This window comes from Cynocephalus volans, chromosome 10 (assembly GCF_027409185.1).
Source record: "Cynocephalus volans isolate mCynVol1 chromosome 10, mCynVol1.pri, whole genome shotgun sequence".
Taxonomy (NCBI): Eukaryota; Metazoa; Chordata; class Mammalia; order Dermoptera; family Cynocephalidae; genus Cynocephalus; species Cynocephalus volans.
In genome coordinates this window covers 49,408,421-49,423,361 of record NC_084469.1, presented here as the reverse complement: position 1 = coordinate 49,423,361, position 14,941 = coordinate 49,408,421, and positions in this window count along the sequence as shown.

Genomic DNA, 14,941 nt, shown 5'->3' with positions numbered 1-14,941 from the left:
CCTAAGCCTAACCCTAACCTTGAGCCTAACCCTAACCCTAACCCTAAACCTAAACCTAACCCTAACTCTAACCCTAACACTAACCCTGAAACTGACACTGACCCTGACCCTGACCCTAACCCTGACCCTGAAACAAACACTGACCCTGAACCTGACCCTGACCCTGACCTTAAGCCTAAACCAAACCCAGACACTGAACTTGACCCTATCCCTAACCCTAACCCTGAGCCTAACCCTAACCATACCCCTAATCCTAACCCTAAACCGAACCCTACCCCTAACACTAACCCTGACACTAACACTAACACTGACACTAACACTGACCAGGACCCTAAGCTGAACCCTAACCTCAACCCTAACCCTGCCCGTAAGCTTAACCCTAACCCTAACTCTGACTGAAAACCTAACCCTAACCCAACCCCAACCCTAACCCTGACCCTGACACTGAACCAGATCCTGACCCTGACCCTGACCCTAAACCTAACCCTAACCCTGACCCTAACCCTAACCCTAACACTAACCCTAACCCTAAACCTAACCCTCACCCTGACACTGACTGTGACCCTGACCCTAATCCTAACACTAAACCTAACCCTAAACCTGACCCTAACACTGACCCTGACCCTAACCGGACCCTAACCCTAACCCTAACCCTAACCCTAACCCTGACCGTAAGCTTAACCCTAACCCTAAATCTGACGGTAAACCTAACCCTAACCCAATACCTAATCCTTACCCTGACACTGACCCTGACCCTGAACCTGACCCTGACCCTAAACCTAACCGTAACCCAAACACTGACCCTAACCCTGACCCTGACCCTTACACTAACCCTAAACCAGACCCTGACACTGAACTTGACCCTAACCCTAACCGTAACCCTGAGCCTAACCCTAACCATACCCCTAACTCTAACCCTAACCCTAACCCTCCCTAACACTAAACCTGACCCTAAAACTTACCCTGACCCTAACATTGACCCTGACCCTAACCCGGACCCTAACCCTAACCCTAACCCTAACGCTGACCCTAACACTGACCCTGACCCTATCCGGACACTAACCCCAACCCTAACCCTAACCCTAACACAGACACTGACCCTGACCCTGACCCTGACCCTAAACCTAACCCTGATCTTGACCTTGACCCTACCCCTAAACCTAACCCTGAGGCTAAAGCTAAACCTAACCCTAACCCTAACACTAACCATAACGCTAAACCCTACCCTGACTCTGAACCTGAACCTAACCCTAACCCTAACCGTGACCCTAACCCTAACCCTAAACCTAACCCCAACACTAACACTAACCCTGACCCTGACACTGACCCTGACGCTCACCCTAACACTTACCCTAACTATAACCCTAAACTTAACCCTAAACCTAAACCTACCCTTACCCTAAACCTTACCCTAACACTGACCCTGACCCTGACCTTGACACTAACCCTAACCCTAACCCTAACCCTAACCCTGACACTAATCCGAACCCTGATCCTAATACTGATGCAAACCCTAACCCTGACCCTGACACTAAGCCTAACCCTAAACCTGACCCTGACTCTGATGCTGTACCTAAACCTATCCCTAACCCTCACCCTGATCCTGACCTTAACCCTAACACAAAACCTAATCAAAACCATAACCCTGATCCTAACTCTGACCGTAAACCAAACCCTAACCCTTACCCTAACCCTAACCCTCAACCTAACCCTAACCCAGACACTGACACTGACCCTGACCCTGACCCTGACCCTAACCCTAACCCTAAACCTAACCCTAACCCAATCCCTAACCCTTACCCTGACACTGACACTGAACCTGAACCTGACCCTGAACCTGACCCTAACCCTAACCCTAACCCTGACCCTTACCTTGAACCTAACCCTAACCCTGACCCTAAACTTAACCCTAACCCTAACCCTAACCCTAAACCTGAAACTAATCCGAACCCTGATGCTAACCCTGACCCAAACACTAACACAAACCCTAACCCTAACCCTAACCCTAACTCTGACCGTAAACCTAACCCTTACCCTAACCCTAAACCTATCCTTCACCCTGACACTGACCCTGACCCTGACCCTGACCCTGACCCTAACCCTAACCCTAACCCTAATACTAACCCTAACCCTGACCCAAACCCTAACCCTAATCCTAACCCTGACCCTGACCGTGATCTTGAACCTAACCCTAACCCTAACCTTGAGCCTAACACTAACCCTAACCCTAACCCTGACCATGACCGTGATCTTGAACCTAACCCTAACCCTAACCTTGAGCCTAACACTAACCCTAACCCTAAACCTAACCCTAACCCTAAACCTAGCCCTAACTCTAACCCTAACACTAACCCTGACACTGACACTGACCCTGACCCTGTCCCTGAACCTAACCCTAACCCTAACCCTGAGGCTAACCCTAACCCTAACCCTAACACTAACACTAACAATAACCCTAAACCTGACCCGGACCCTGACCCTAATGCTAACGCTAACGCTACACGTGACCCTAACCCTAAACCTAACCCCAACCCTAACCCTGACCCTCACATTGACCCTGACACAGACCCTAACCCTAAACCAAGCCCTAACTCTTACCCGAACTCTAACCCTAACCCTAAACCTACCCTAACCCTAAACCTAACCCTAACACTGACCCAGACCCTGACACAGACCCTAACCCTAACCCTAACCCTAGTACTAACCCTGACCCTGACCCTGACCCTAAACCTAACCCTAACTCTGATCCTGAACTTGACCCTAACCCTAACCCTAACCCTGAGTCTAACCCTAACCCTAACCCTAAACTTAACACTAACAATAAACCTAAACCTGACCCTGACGCTGACCCTGACCCTAACGCTAACCCTACACGTGACCCAAAACCTAAACCTAACCCAAACCCTAACCCTGAAACTCACCTTGAGCCTGACCCTGACCGTAACCATAAACTAAACCCTAACTCTTACCCAAAATCTAACCCTAACCCTAAACCTGCCCAAACCCTAAACCTAACCCTAACACTGACCCTGACCCTGACACTAACCCTAAACGTAACCCTAACCCTAACCATGACACTAACCAAAACCCTGACACTGACCCTGTCCCTAAACCTAACCCTAACCCTCACCATGATCCTGACCCTGACCATAACCCTAACCCTAACCCTGACCCTGACACTAACCCTAACCCTAAAGGTACCCTTAACACTAACCCTAACACTAACCCTGACCCTGACCCTGACACTGTACCTAAACCTATCCCTAAACCTCACCCTGGTCCTGACCTTAACCCTAACCCTAAACCTAATCCCAACCATAACCCTGACCCTAACTCTGACCGTAAACCTAACCCTAACCCTTACCCTAACCAGAACCCTAAACCTAACCCTAACCCAGACACTGACCCTGACCCTGACCCTGACCCTGACCCTAACCCTAAAACTAACCCAGACACTGACCTTGACCCTAACCCTAACCCTAACCCTGAGCCTAACCCTTAAAATAGCACTAATCCTAACCCTAAACCTAACCCTACCCCTAAAACTAACCCTGACACTAACACTAACCCTGACACTAACACTGACCAGGACCCTAAGCCGGACCCTAACCCTAACCCTACCCCTGACCGTAAGCTTAACCCTAACCCTAACTCTGACCGAAAACCTAACCCTAACCCTACCCCAACCCTAACCCTGACCCTGACACTAAACCTGACCCTGACCTTGAACCTGACCCTAACCCTAACCCGAACCCTGAACCTAACCCTAACCCTAACCCTAACCCTTACCCTAACCCTAATTTTAACTCTGACAGTAAACCTAAACCTAGCCCTAACCCTAAACCTAACCCTCACCCTGACACTGATCGTGACCCTGACTCTGACCCTGACCCTAATCCTAACACTAACCCTAACCCTAACCCGGACCCTCACACTGACCCTGACCCTAACCCGGACCCTAACCCTAACCCTAACCCTAACCCTAACACTAACCCTGACCCTAACCCTAACCCTAAACCACACCCTGACCCTAACCCTAACTCTGACCCTAACCTGACCCTAACCCTAAACCTGACCCTAACCCTAAGCCTAAACCTAACCCTAACCCTAACCCAAACCCTGACCCTAACCCTGACCCTGACCCTTACCTTAACACTAACCCTAACCCTAAATCTGAACCTGATCCTTTCCCTAAACCTAAACCTGACCCTAAGCATAAACCGAACACTTACTCTGACCGTAAACCTAACCCTAACCCTAACCCTAACCCTGACCCTGACACTAAACCTGACCCTGACACTAACCCTGACCCTAACCTAAACCCTGAACCTACCTCTAACACTAACCCTAATCCTAACTCTGACCATTAACCTAACCCTAACCCTAACCCTAACCAAGACACTGACCCTGACCTTGACCCTAACCCTAACCCTAACCCTGAGGCTAAAGCTAATCCTACCCCTAACCCTAACACTAAACATAACGCTAAACCCTACCCTGACCCTGACCCTGAACCTAACCATAACCCTAACCGTGACCCTAACCCTAACCCTAAACATAAACCCAACCCTAAAACTAACCCTCACCCTGACCCTGACACTGACCCTGACCCTAACATTAACCCTAACTCTAACCCTAACCTTAACCCTAACCCTAACCCTACCCTAACCCTAAACCTAACCCTAACACTGACCCTGACCCTGACCCTGACACTAACTCTAACCCTAACCCTAACCCTAACCCTGACACTAACCATAACCCTGACCCTGAACCTGTCCCTAAACCTAACCTAACCCTCACCCTGATACTGACCCTGACCCTAAACCTAAAACTAACACTGAACCTGAGCCTAACCCCAACCCTCACCCTGACCCTGACACTAACCCTAACCCTCACCCTGATCCTGACCTTAACCCTAACCCGAAACCTCATCCTAACCATACCCCTAACCCTACCCCTAACCTACCCCTAACACTAAACCTGGCCGTAACACTAACCCTGACCCTAACACTAACACTGACCCTAACACTCACCCTGACCCTAACCCGGACCCTAACCCTAACCCTGACCAGAAGCTTAACCCTAACCCTAACTCAGACCGTAAACCTAACCCTAACCCAATCCATAAACCTTATCCTGACACTGACACTGAACCTGAACCTGACCCTGAACCTGACCCTAACCCTAACAATAAACCTGACCCTTACCATGACCCTAACCCTAACCCTAACCCTGACCTTAACCCTAACCCTAACCCTAACCCTAACCCAAACCCTGACACTAATCCGAACCCTGATCCTAAACCTGAACCAAACCCTAACCCAAACCCTAACCCGAACCATAACCCTAACCCTAACTCTGACTGTAAACCTAACCCTTACCCTAAACCTAAACCTATCCTTCCCCCTGACACTGACCCTGACCCTGACCCTGACCTTGACACTAAACCTAACCCTAACCCTAATACTAACACTAACCCTGACCCAAAAACTAACCCTAATCCTAAACCTGACCCTGACCCTGAACTTGAACCTAAGCCTAACCCTAACCTTGAGCCTAACCCTAACCCTAACCCTAAACCTAAACCTAACCCTAACTCTAACCCTAACACTAACCCTGAAACTGACACTGACCCTGACCCTGACCCTAACCCTGACCCTGAAACAAACACTGACCCTGAACCTGACCCTGACCCTGACCTTAAGCCTAAACCAAACCCAGACACTGAACTTGACCCTATCCCTAACCCTAACCCTGAGCCTAACCCTAACCATACCCCTAATCCTAACCCTAAACCTAACCCTAACCCTGACCCTAACCCTAACCCTAACACTAACCCTAACCCTAAACCTAACCCTCACCCTGACACTGACTGTGACCCTGACCCTAATCCTAACACTAAACCTAACCCTAAACCTGACCCTAACACTGACCCTGACCCTAACCAGACCCTAACCCTAACCCTAACCCTAACCCTAACCCTGACCGTAAGCTTAACCCTAACCCTAAATCTGACGGTAAACCTAACCCTAACCCAATACCTAATCCTTACCCTGACACTGACCCTGACCCTGAACCTGACCCTGACCCTAAACCTAACCGTAACCCAAACACTGACCCTAACCCTGACCCTGACCCTTACACTAACCCTAAACCAGACCCTGACACTGAACTTGACCCTAACCCTAACCGTAACCCTGAGCCTAACCCTAACCATACCCCTAACTCTAACCCTAACCCTAACCCTCCCTAACACTAAACCTGACCCTAAAACTTACCCTGACCCTAACATTGACCCTGACCCTAACCCGGACCCTAACCCTAACCCTAACCCTAACGCTGACCCTAACACTGACCCTGACCCTATCCGGACACTAACCCCAACCCTAACCCTAACCCTAACACAGACACTGACCCTGACCCTGACCCTGACCCTAAACCTAACCCTGATCTTGACCTTGACCCTACCCCTAAACCTAACCCTGAGGCTAAAGCTAAACCTAACCCTAACCCTAACACTAACCATAACGCTAAACCCTACCCTGACTCTGAACCTGAACCTAACCCTAACCCTAACCGTGACCCTAACCCTAACCCTAAACCTAACCCCAACACTAACACTAACCCTGACCCTGACACTGACCCTGACGCTCACCCTAACACTTACCCTAACTATAACCCTAAACTTAACCCTAAACCTAAACCTACCCTTACCCTAAACCTTACCCTAACACTGACCCTGACCCTGACCTTGACACTAACCCTAACCCTAACCCTAACCCTAACCCTAACCCTGACACTAATCCGAACCCTGATCCTAACACTGATGCAAACCCTAACCCTGACCCTGACACTAAGCCTAACCCTAAACCTGACCCTGACTCTGATGCTGTACCTAAACCTATCCCTAACCCTCACCCTGATCCTGACCTTAACCCTAACACAAAACCTAATCAAAACCATAACCCTGATCCTAACTCTGACCGTAAACCAAACCCTAACCCTTACCCTAACCCTAACCCTCAACCTAACACTAACCCAGACACTGACACTGACCCTGACCCTGACCCTGACCCTAACCCTAACCCTAAACCTAACCCTAACCCAATCCCTAACCCTTACCCTGACACTGACACTGAACCTGAACCTGACCCTGAACCTGACCCTAACCCTAACCCTAACCCTGACCCTTACCTTGAACCTAACCCTAACCCTGACCCTAAACTTAACCCTAACCCTAACCCTAACCCTAAACCTGAAACTAATCCGAACCCTGATGCTAACCCTGACCCAAACACTAACACAAACCCTAACCCTAACCCTAACCCTAACTCTGACCGTAAACCTAACCCTTACCCTAACCCTAAACCTATCCTTCACCCTGACACTGACCCTGACCCTGACCCTGACCCTGACCCTAACCCTAACCCTAACCCTAATACTAACCCTAACCCTGACCCAAACCCTAACCCTAATCCTAACCCTGACCCTGACCGTGATCTTGAACCTAACCCTAACCCTAACCTTGAGCCTAACACTAACCCTAACCCTAACCCTGACCATGACCGTGATCTTGAACCTAACCCTAACCCTAACCTTGAGCCTAACACTAACCCTAACCCTAAACCTAACCCTAACCCTAAACCTAGCCCTAACTCTAACCCTAACACTAACCCTGACACTGACACTGACCCTGACCCTGTCCCTGAACCTAACCCTAACCCTAACCCTGAGGCTAACCCTAACCCTAACCCTAACACTAACACTAACAATAACCCTAAACCTGACCCGGACCCTGACCCTAACGCTAACGCTAACGCTACACGTGACCCTAACCCTAAACCTAACCCCAACCCTAACCCTGACCCTCACATTGACCCTGACACAGACCCTAACCCTAAACCAAGCCCTAACTCTTACCCGAACTCTAACCCTAACCCTAAACCTACCCTAACCCTAAACCTAACCCTAACACTGACCCTGACCCTGACACAGACCCTAACCCTAACCCTAACACTAGTACTAACCCTGACCCTGACCCTGACCCTAAACCTAACCCTAACTCTGATCCTGAACTTGACCCTAACCCTAACCCTAACCCTGAGTCTAACCCTAACCCTAACCCTAAACTTAACACTAACAATAACCCTAAACCTGACCCTGACGCTGACCCTGACCCTAACGCTAACCCTACACGTGACCCAAAACCTAAACCTAACCCAAACCCTAACCCTGAAACTCACCTTGAGCCTGACCCTGACCGTAACCATAAACTAAACCCTAACTCTTACCCAAAATCTAACCCTAACCCTAAACCTGCCCAAACCCTAAACCTAACCCTAACACTGACCCTGACCCTGACACTAACCCTAAACGTAACCCTAACCCTAAACATGACACTAACCAAAACCCTGACACTGACCCTGTCCCTAAACCTAACCCTAACCCTCACCATGATCCTGACCCTGACCATAACCCTAACCCTAACCCTGACCCTGACACTAACCCTAACCCTAAAGGTACCCTTAACACTAACCCTAACACTAACCCTGACCCTGACCCTGACACTGTACCTAAACCTATCCCTAAACCTCACCCTGGTCCTGACCTTAACCCTAACCCTAAACCTAATCCCAACCATAACCCTGACCCTAACTCTGACCGTAAACCTAACCCTAACCCTTACCCTAACCAGAACCCTAAACCTAACCCTAACCCAGACACTGACCCTGACCCTGACCCTGACCCTGACCCTAACCCTAAAACTAACCCAGACACTGACCTTGACCCTAACCCTAACCCTAACCCTGAGCCTAACCCTTAAAATAGCACTAATCCTAACCCTAAACCTAACCCTACCCCTAAAACTAACCCTGACACTAACACTAACCCTGACACTAACACTGACCAGGACCCTAAGCCGGACCCTAACCCTAACCCTACCCCTGACCGTAAGCTTAACCCTAACCCTAACTCTGACCGAAAACCTAACCCTAACCCTACCCCAACCCTAACCCTGACCCTGACACTAAACCTGACCCTGACCTTGAACCTGACCCTAACCCTAACCCGAACCCTGAACCTAACCCTAACCCTAACCCTAACCCTTACCCTAACCCTAATTTTAACTCTGACAGTAAACCTAAACCTAGCCCTAACCCTAAACCTAACCCTCACCCTGACACTGATCGTGACCCTGACTCTGACCCTGACCCTAATCCTAACACTAACCCTAACCCTAACCCGGACCCTCACACTGACCCTGACCCTAACCCGGACCCTAACCCTAACCCTAACCCTAACCCTAACACTAACCCTGACCCTAACCCTAACCCTAAACCACACCCTGACCCTAACCCTAACTCTGACCCTAACCTGACCCTAACCCTAAACCTGACCCTAACCCTAAGCCTAAACCTAACCCTAACCCTAACCCAAACCCTGACCCTAACCCTGACCCTGACCCTTACCTTAACACTAACCCTAACCCTAAATCTGAACCTGATCCTTTCCCTAAACCTAAACCTGACCCTAAGCATAAACCGAACACTTACTCTGACCGTAAACCTAACCCTAACCCTAACCCTAACCCTAACCCAAACCCTGACACTAATCCGAACCCTGATCCTAAACCTGAACCAAACCCTAACCCGAACCATAACCCTAACCCTAACTCTGACTGTAAACCTAACCCTTACCCTAAACCTAAACCTATCCTTCCCCCTGACACTGACCCTGACCCTGACCCTGACCTTGACACTAACCCTAACCCTAACCCTAATACTAACACTAACCCTGACCCCAAAACTAACCCTAATCCTAAACCTGACCCTGACCCTGAACTTGAACCTAAGCCTAACCCTAACCTTGAGCCTAACCCTAACCCTAACCCTAAACCTAAACCTAACCCTAACTCTAACCCTAACACTAACCCTGAAACTGACACTGACCCTGACCCTGACCCTGACCCTAACCCTGACCCTGAAACAAACACTGACCCTGAACCTGACCCTGACCCTGACCTTAAGCCTAAACCAAACCCAGACACTGAACTTGACCCTATCCCTAACCCTAACCCTGAGCCTAACCCTAACCATACCCCTAATCCTAACCCTAAACCGAACCCTACCCCTAACACTAACCCTGACACTAACACTAACACTGACACTAACACTGACCAGGACCCTAAGCTGAACCCTAACCTCAACCCTAACCCTGCCCGTAAGCTTAACCCTAACCCTAACTCTGACTGAAAACCTAACCCTAACCCAACCCCAACCCTAACCCTGACCCTGACACTGAACCAGATCCTGACCCTGACCCTGACCCTAAACCTAACCCTAACCCTGACCCTAACTCTAAACCTAACACTAACCCTAACCCTAAACCTAACCCTCACCCTGACACTGACTGTGACCCTGACCCTAATCCTAACACTAAACCTAACCCTAAACCTGACCCTAACACTGACCCTGACCCTAACCGGACCCTAACCCTAACCCTAACCCTAACCCTAACCCTGACCGTAAGCTTAACCCTAACCCTAAATCTGACGGTAAACCTAACCCTAACCCAATACCTAATCCTTACCCTGACACTGACCCTGACCCTGAACCTGACCCTGACCCTAAACCTAACCGTAACCCAAACACTGACCCTAACCCTGACCCTGACCCTTACACTAACCCTAAACCAGACCCTGACACTGAACTTGACCCTAACCCTAACCGTAACCCTGAGCCTAACCCTAACCATACCCCTAACTCTAACCCTAACCCTAACCCACCCTAACACTAAACCTGACCCTAAAACTTACCCTGACCCTAACACTGACCCTGACCCTAACCCGGACCCTAACCCTAACCCTAACCCTAACGCTGACCCTAACACTGACCCTGACCCTATCCGGACACTAACCCCAACCCTAACCCTAACCCTAACCCTGACCGTAAGCTTAACACTAACCCTAACTCTTACGGTAAACCTAACCCTAACCCAATACCTAACCCTTACCCTGACACTGACACTGAACCTGACCCTGAAACTGACACTAACCCTAACCCTAAACCTGACCCGTAGCTTTACCCTAACCCTAACCCTAACCCTGACCTTAACCCTAACCCTAACCTTAACCCTAACCCTAACCCTGACACTAATCCGAACTCTGATCCTAACCCTGACACAAACCCTAACACAAAACCTAACCCTAACCCTAAACCTAACCCTAACTCTGACCGTAAACCTAACCCTCACCCTAACCCTAACCCTAACCCTAACCCTGACACTAAACCTGACTCTGACACTGACTCTGACCCTGACCCTAACCTAAAACCTGAACCTACCTCTAACCCTAACCCTAACCCTAACACAGACACTGACCCTGACCCTGACCCTGACCCTAAACCTAACCCTGATCTTGACCTTGACCCTACCCCTAAACCTAACCCTGAGGCTAAAGCTAAACCTAACCCTAACCCTAACACTAACCATAACGCTAAACCCTACCCTGACTCTGAACCTGAACCTAACCCGAACCCTAACCCTGACCCTAACCCTAACCCTAAACCTAACCCTAACCCAATCCCTAACCCTTACCCTGACACTGACACTGAACCTGAACCTGACCCTGAACCTGACCCTAACCCTAACCCTAACCCTGACCCTTACCTTGAACCTAACCCTAACCCTAAACCTGAACTTAACCCTAAGCCTAACCCTAACACCAACACTAACCCTAACCTTGACCCTGACCCTGACACTGACACTGAACCTGACCCTGACCCTGACACTGACCCTAACCTTAACCCTAACCCTGACCCTAACCCGAACCCTAACCATAACCCTAACCCTAACCTTAACCCTAACTCTAACTCTGCCAGTAAACCTAACCCTAACGCTAAACCTAAACCTAAACCACACCCAGACACTGACCGTTACCCTGACCCTGACCTGACCCTAATCCTAACCCTAACCCTAACCCTGAACCTAACACTGACCCTGACCCTAACCCAGACCCTAACCCTGACCCTGACCCTAACCCTAACCCACACCCTGACCCTAACCCTAACTCTGACCCTAACCTGACCCTAACCCTAAACCTGACCCTAACCCTAAGCCTAAACCTAACCCTAACCCTAACCCTAACCCTGACCCTAACCCTGATCCTGACCCTTACCTTAAACCTAACCCTAACCCTAAACCTGACCATGATACTTTCCCTAACCCTAGACCTAACCCTAACCCAATCCCTAACCCTTACCCTGACACTGACACTGAACCTGAACCTGACCCTAACCCTAACCCTAACCCTGACCCTTACCTTGACCCTAACCCTAACCCTAACCCTGACCTTAACCCTAACCCTAACCCTAACCCTAACACTAACCCTGACCCTGACACTAAACCTGACCCTGACACTGACCCTGACCCTGACCCTAACCTAAACCCTGAACCTACCTCTAACCCTAAACCTAATCCTAACTCTGACCATTAACCTAACCCTAACCCTAACACTAACGCAAACACTGACCCTCTCCATGACCCTAACCCTAACCCTGATCCTGACATTGACCCTAACCCTAACCCTAAACCTGAGGCTAACCCTAAACCTAACCCTAACCCTAAAAATAACCATAATGCTAAACCCTACACTGACCCTGACTCTGAACCTAACCCTAACCCTAACCGTGACCCTAACCCTAACCCTGAACCTAACCCCGAACCTAACACTAACCCTGACCCTGACCCTGACCCTAACACTAACCCTAACTCTAACCCTAACCGTAACCCTCCCCTAACCCTACCCTAACCGTAAACCTAACCCTAACACTGACCCTGACCCTGACCCTGACACTAACCCTAACCCTAACCCTAACTCTGACTGTGAATCTAAACCTTACCCAAAACCTAAACCTATCCTTCACCCTGGCACTGACCCTGACCCTGACCCTGACCCTGACCCTAACCCTAAAACTAATACTTACCGTGACCCTGACCCAAACCCTAACCCTAATCCTAACCCTTACCCGGACCCTGAACTTGAACGTAACCCTAACCCTAACCATGAGCCTAACCCTAACCTTAACCCTAACCCTAACTCTAAACCTAGCCCTAACTCTAACCCTAACACTAACCCTGACACTGACACTGACCCTGACCAGGACCCTGACCCTAACCCTAACCCTAACCCTTATCCTGAACTTGACCCTAACCCTAAACCTAAACCTGAGGCTAACCCTAACCCTAACCCTAACCCTAACACTAACAATAACCGTAAACCTGACCCTGACCCAGACCTTAATGCTAACCCTACATGTGACCCTAACCCTAAACCTAACCCCAACCCTTACACTGACCCTCACCTTGACCCTGACACTGACCCTAAAACTAAACCAAACCCTAACGCTTGCCCTAACTCTCCCCCTAACCCTAAACCTACCCTAACCCTAAACCTAACCCTAACACTGACCCTGACCCTGACACTAAACCTAACCCTAACCCTAACCCTAACCCTAACCCTGACACTAACCATACCCCTGACCCTGACCCTGTCCCTAAACCTAACCCTAACCCTCACCATGATCCTGACCCTGACCCTAATCCTAACCCTAACCCTGACCCTGACACTGAACGCAACCTTAACCCTAACCCTGACCCTAACCCTAACCCTAAACCTAACCCTAACCCTAACATTAACCCTAATTCTAACTCTGACCGTAAACCTAACCCTAACCCTAACCCTAACCCTAAACCTAAACCGCACCCTGACACTGACCGTGACCCTGACCCTGACCTGACCCTAATCCTAACCCTAATCCTAACCCTGACACTAAAACTGAACATGACCCTCACCCGGACCCTAACCCTGACCCTGACCCTAACCCTAACCCACACCCTGACCCTAACCCTAACTCTGACCCTAACCTGACCCTAACCCTAAACCTGACCCTAACCCTAAGCCTAAACATAACCCTAACCCTAACCCTAACCCTGACTCTAACGCTGATCCTGACCCTTACCTAAAACCTAACCCTAACCCTAAACCTGGCCATGATCCTTTCCGTAACCCTAAACCTGACCATAAGTATAACCTGAACACTTACTCTGACCGTAAACCTAACCCTAACCCTAACCCTAACCCTGACCCTGACACTAAACCTGACCCTGACACTGACCCTGACCCTAACCTAAACCCTGAAGCTTCCTCTAACCCTAACCCTAATCCTGACTCTGACCATTTACCTAACCCAAACCCTAAAACTAACGCAGACACTGACCCTCTCCCTGACCCTAACACTAACCCTGATCCTGACATTGACCCTAACCCTAACCCTAAACCTGAGGCTAACCCTAACCCTAACCCTAACCCTAACACTAACCATAACGCTAAACCCTACACTGACCCTGACCCTGAACCTAACCCTAACTCTAACCGTGACCCTAACCCTAACCCTAATCCTAACCTCAAACCTAACACTAACCCTGACCCTGACCCTGACCCTGACCCTAACACTAACCCTAACTCTAACCCTAACCTTAACCCTAACCCTAACCCTACCCTAACCCTAAACCTAACCCTAACACTGACCCTGACCCTGACCCTGACACTAACTCTGACCGTAAACCTAAACCTTACCCTAACCCTAAACCTATCCTTCACCCTGGCACTGACCCTGACCCTGACCCTGACCCTGACAGTGACCCTGACCCTAACCCTTACCCTAACCCTAATACTAACCCTGACCCTGACCCAAACCCTAACCCTAATCCTAACCTTTAACCTGACCCTGAACTTGAACGTAACCCTAACCCTAACCATGAGCCTAACCCTAACCCTAAACCTGACCCTAACCCTAACCCTAAACCTAGCCCTAACTCTAACCTTAACACTAACCCTGACACTGACACTGACCCTGACAAGGACCCTGACCCAAACCCTAAC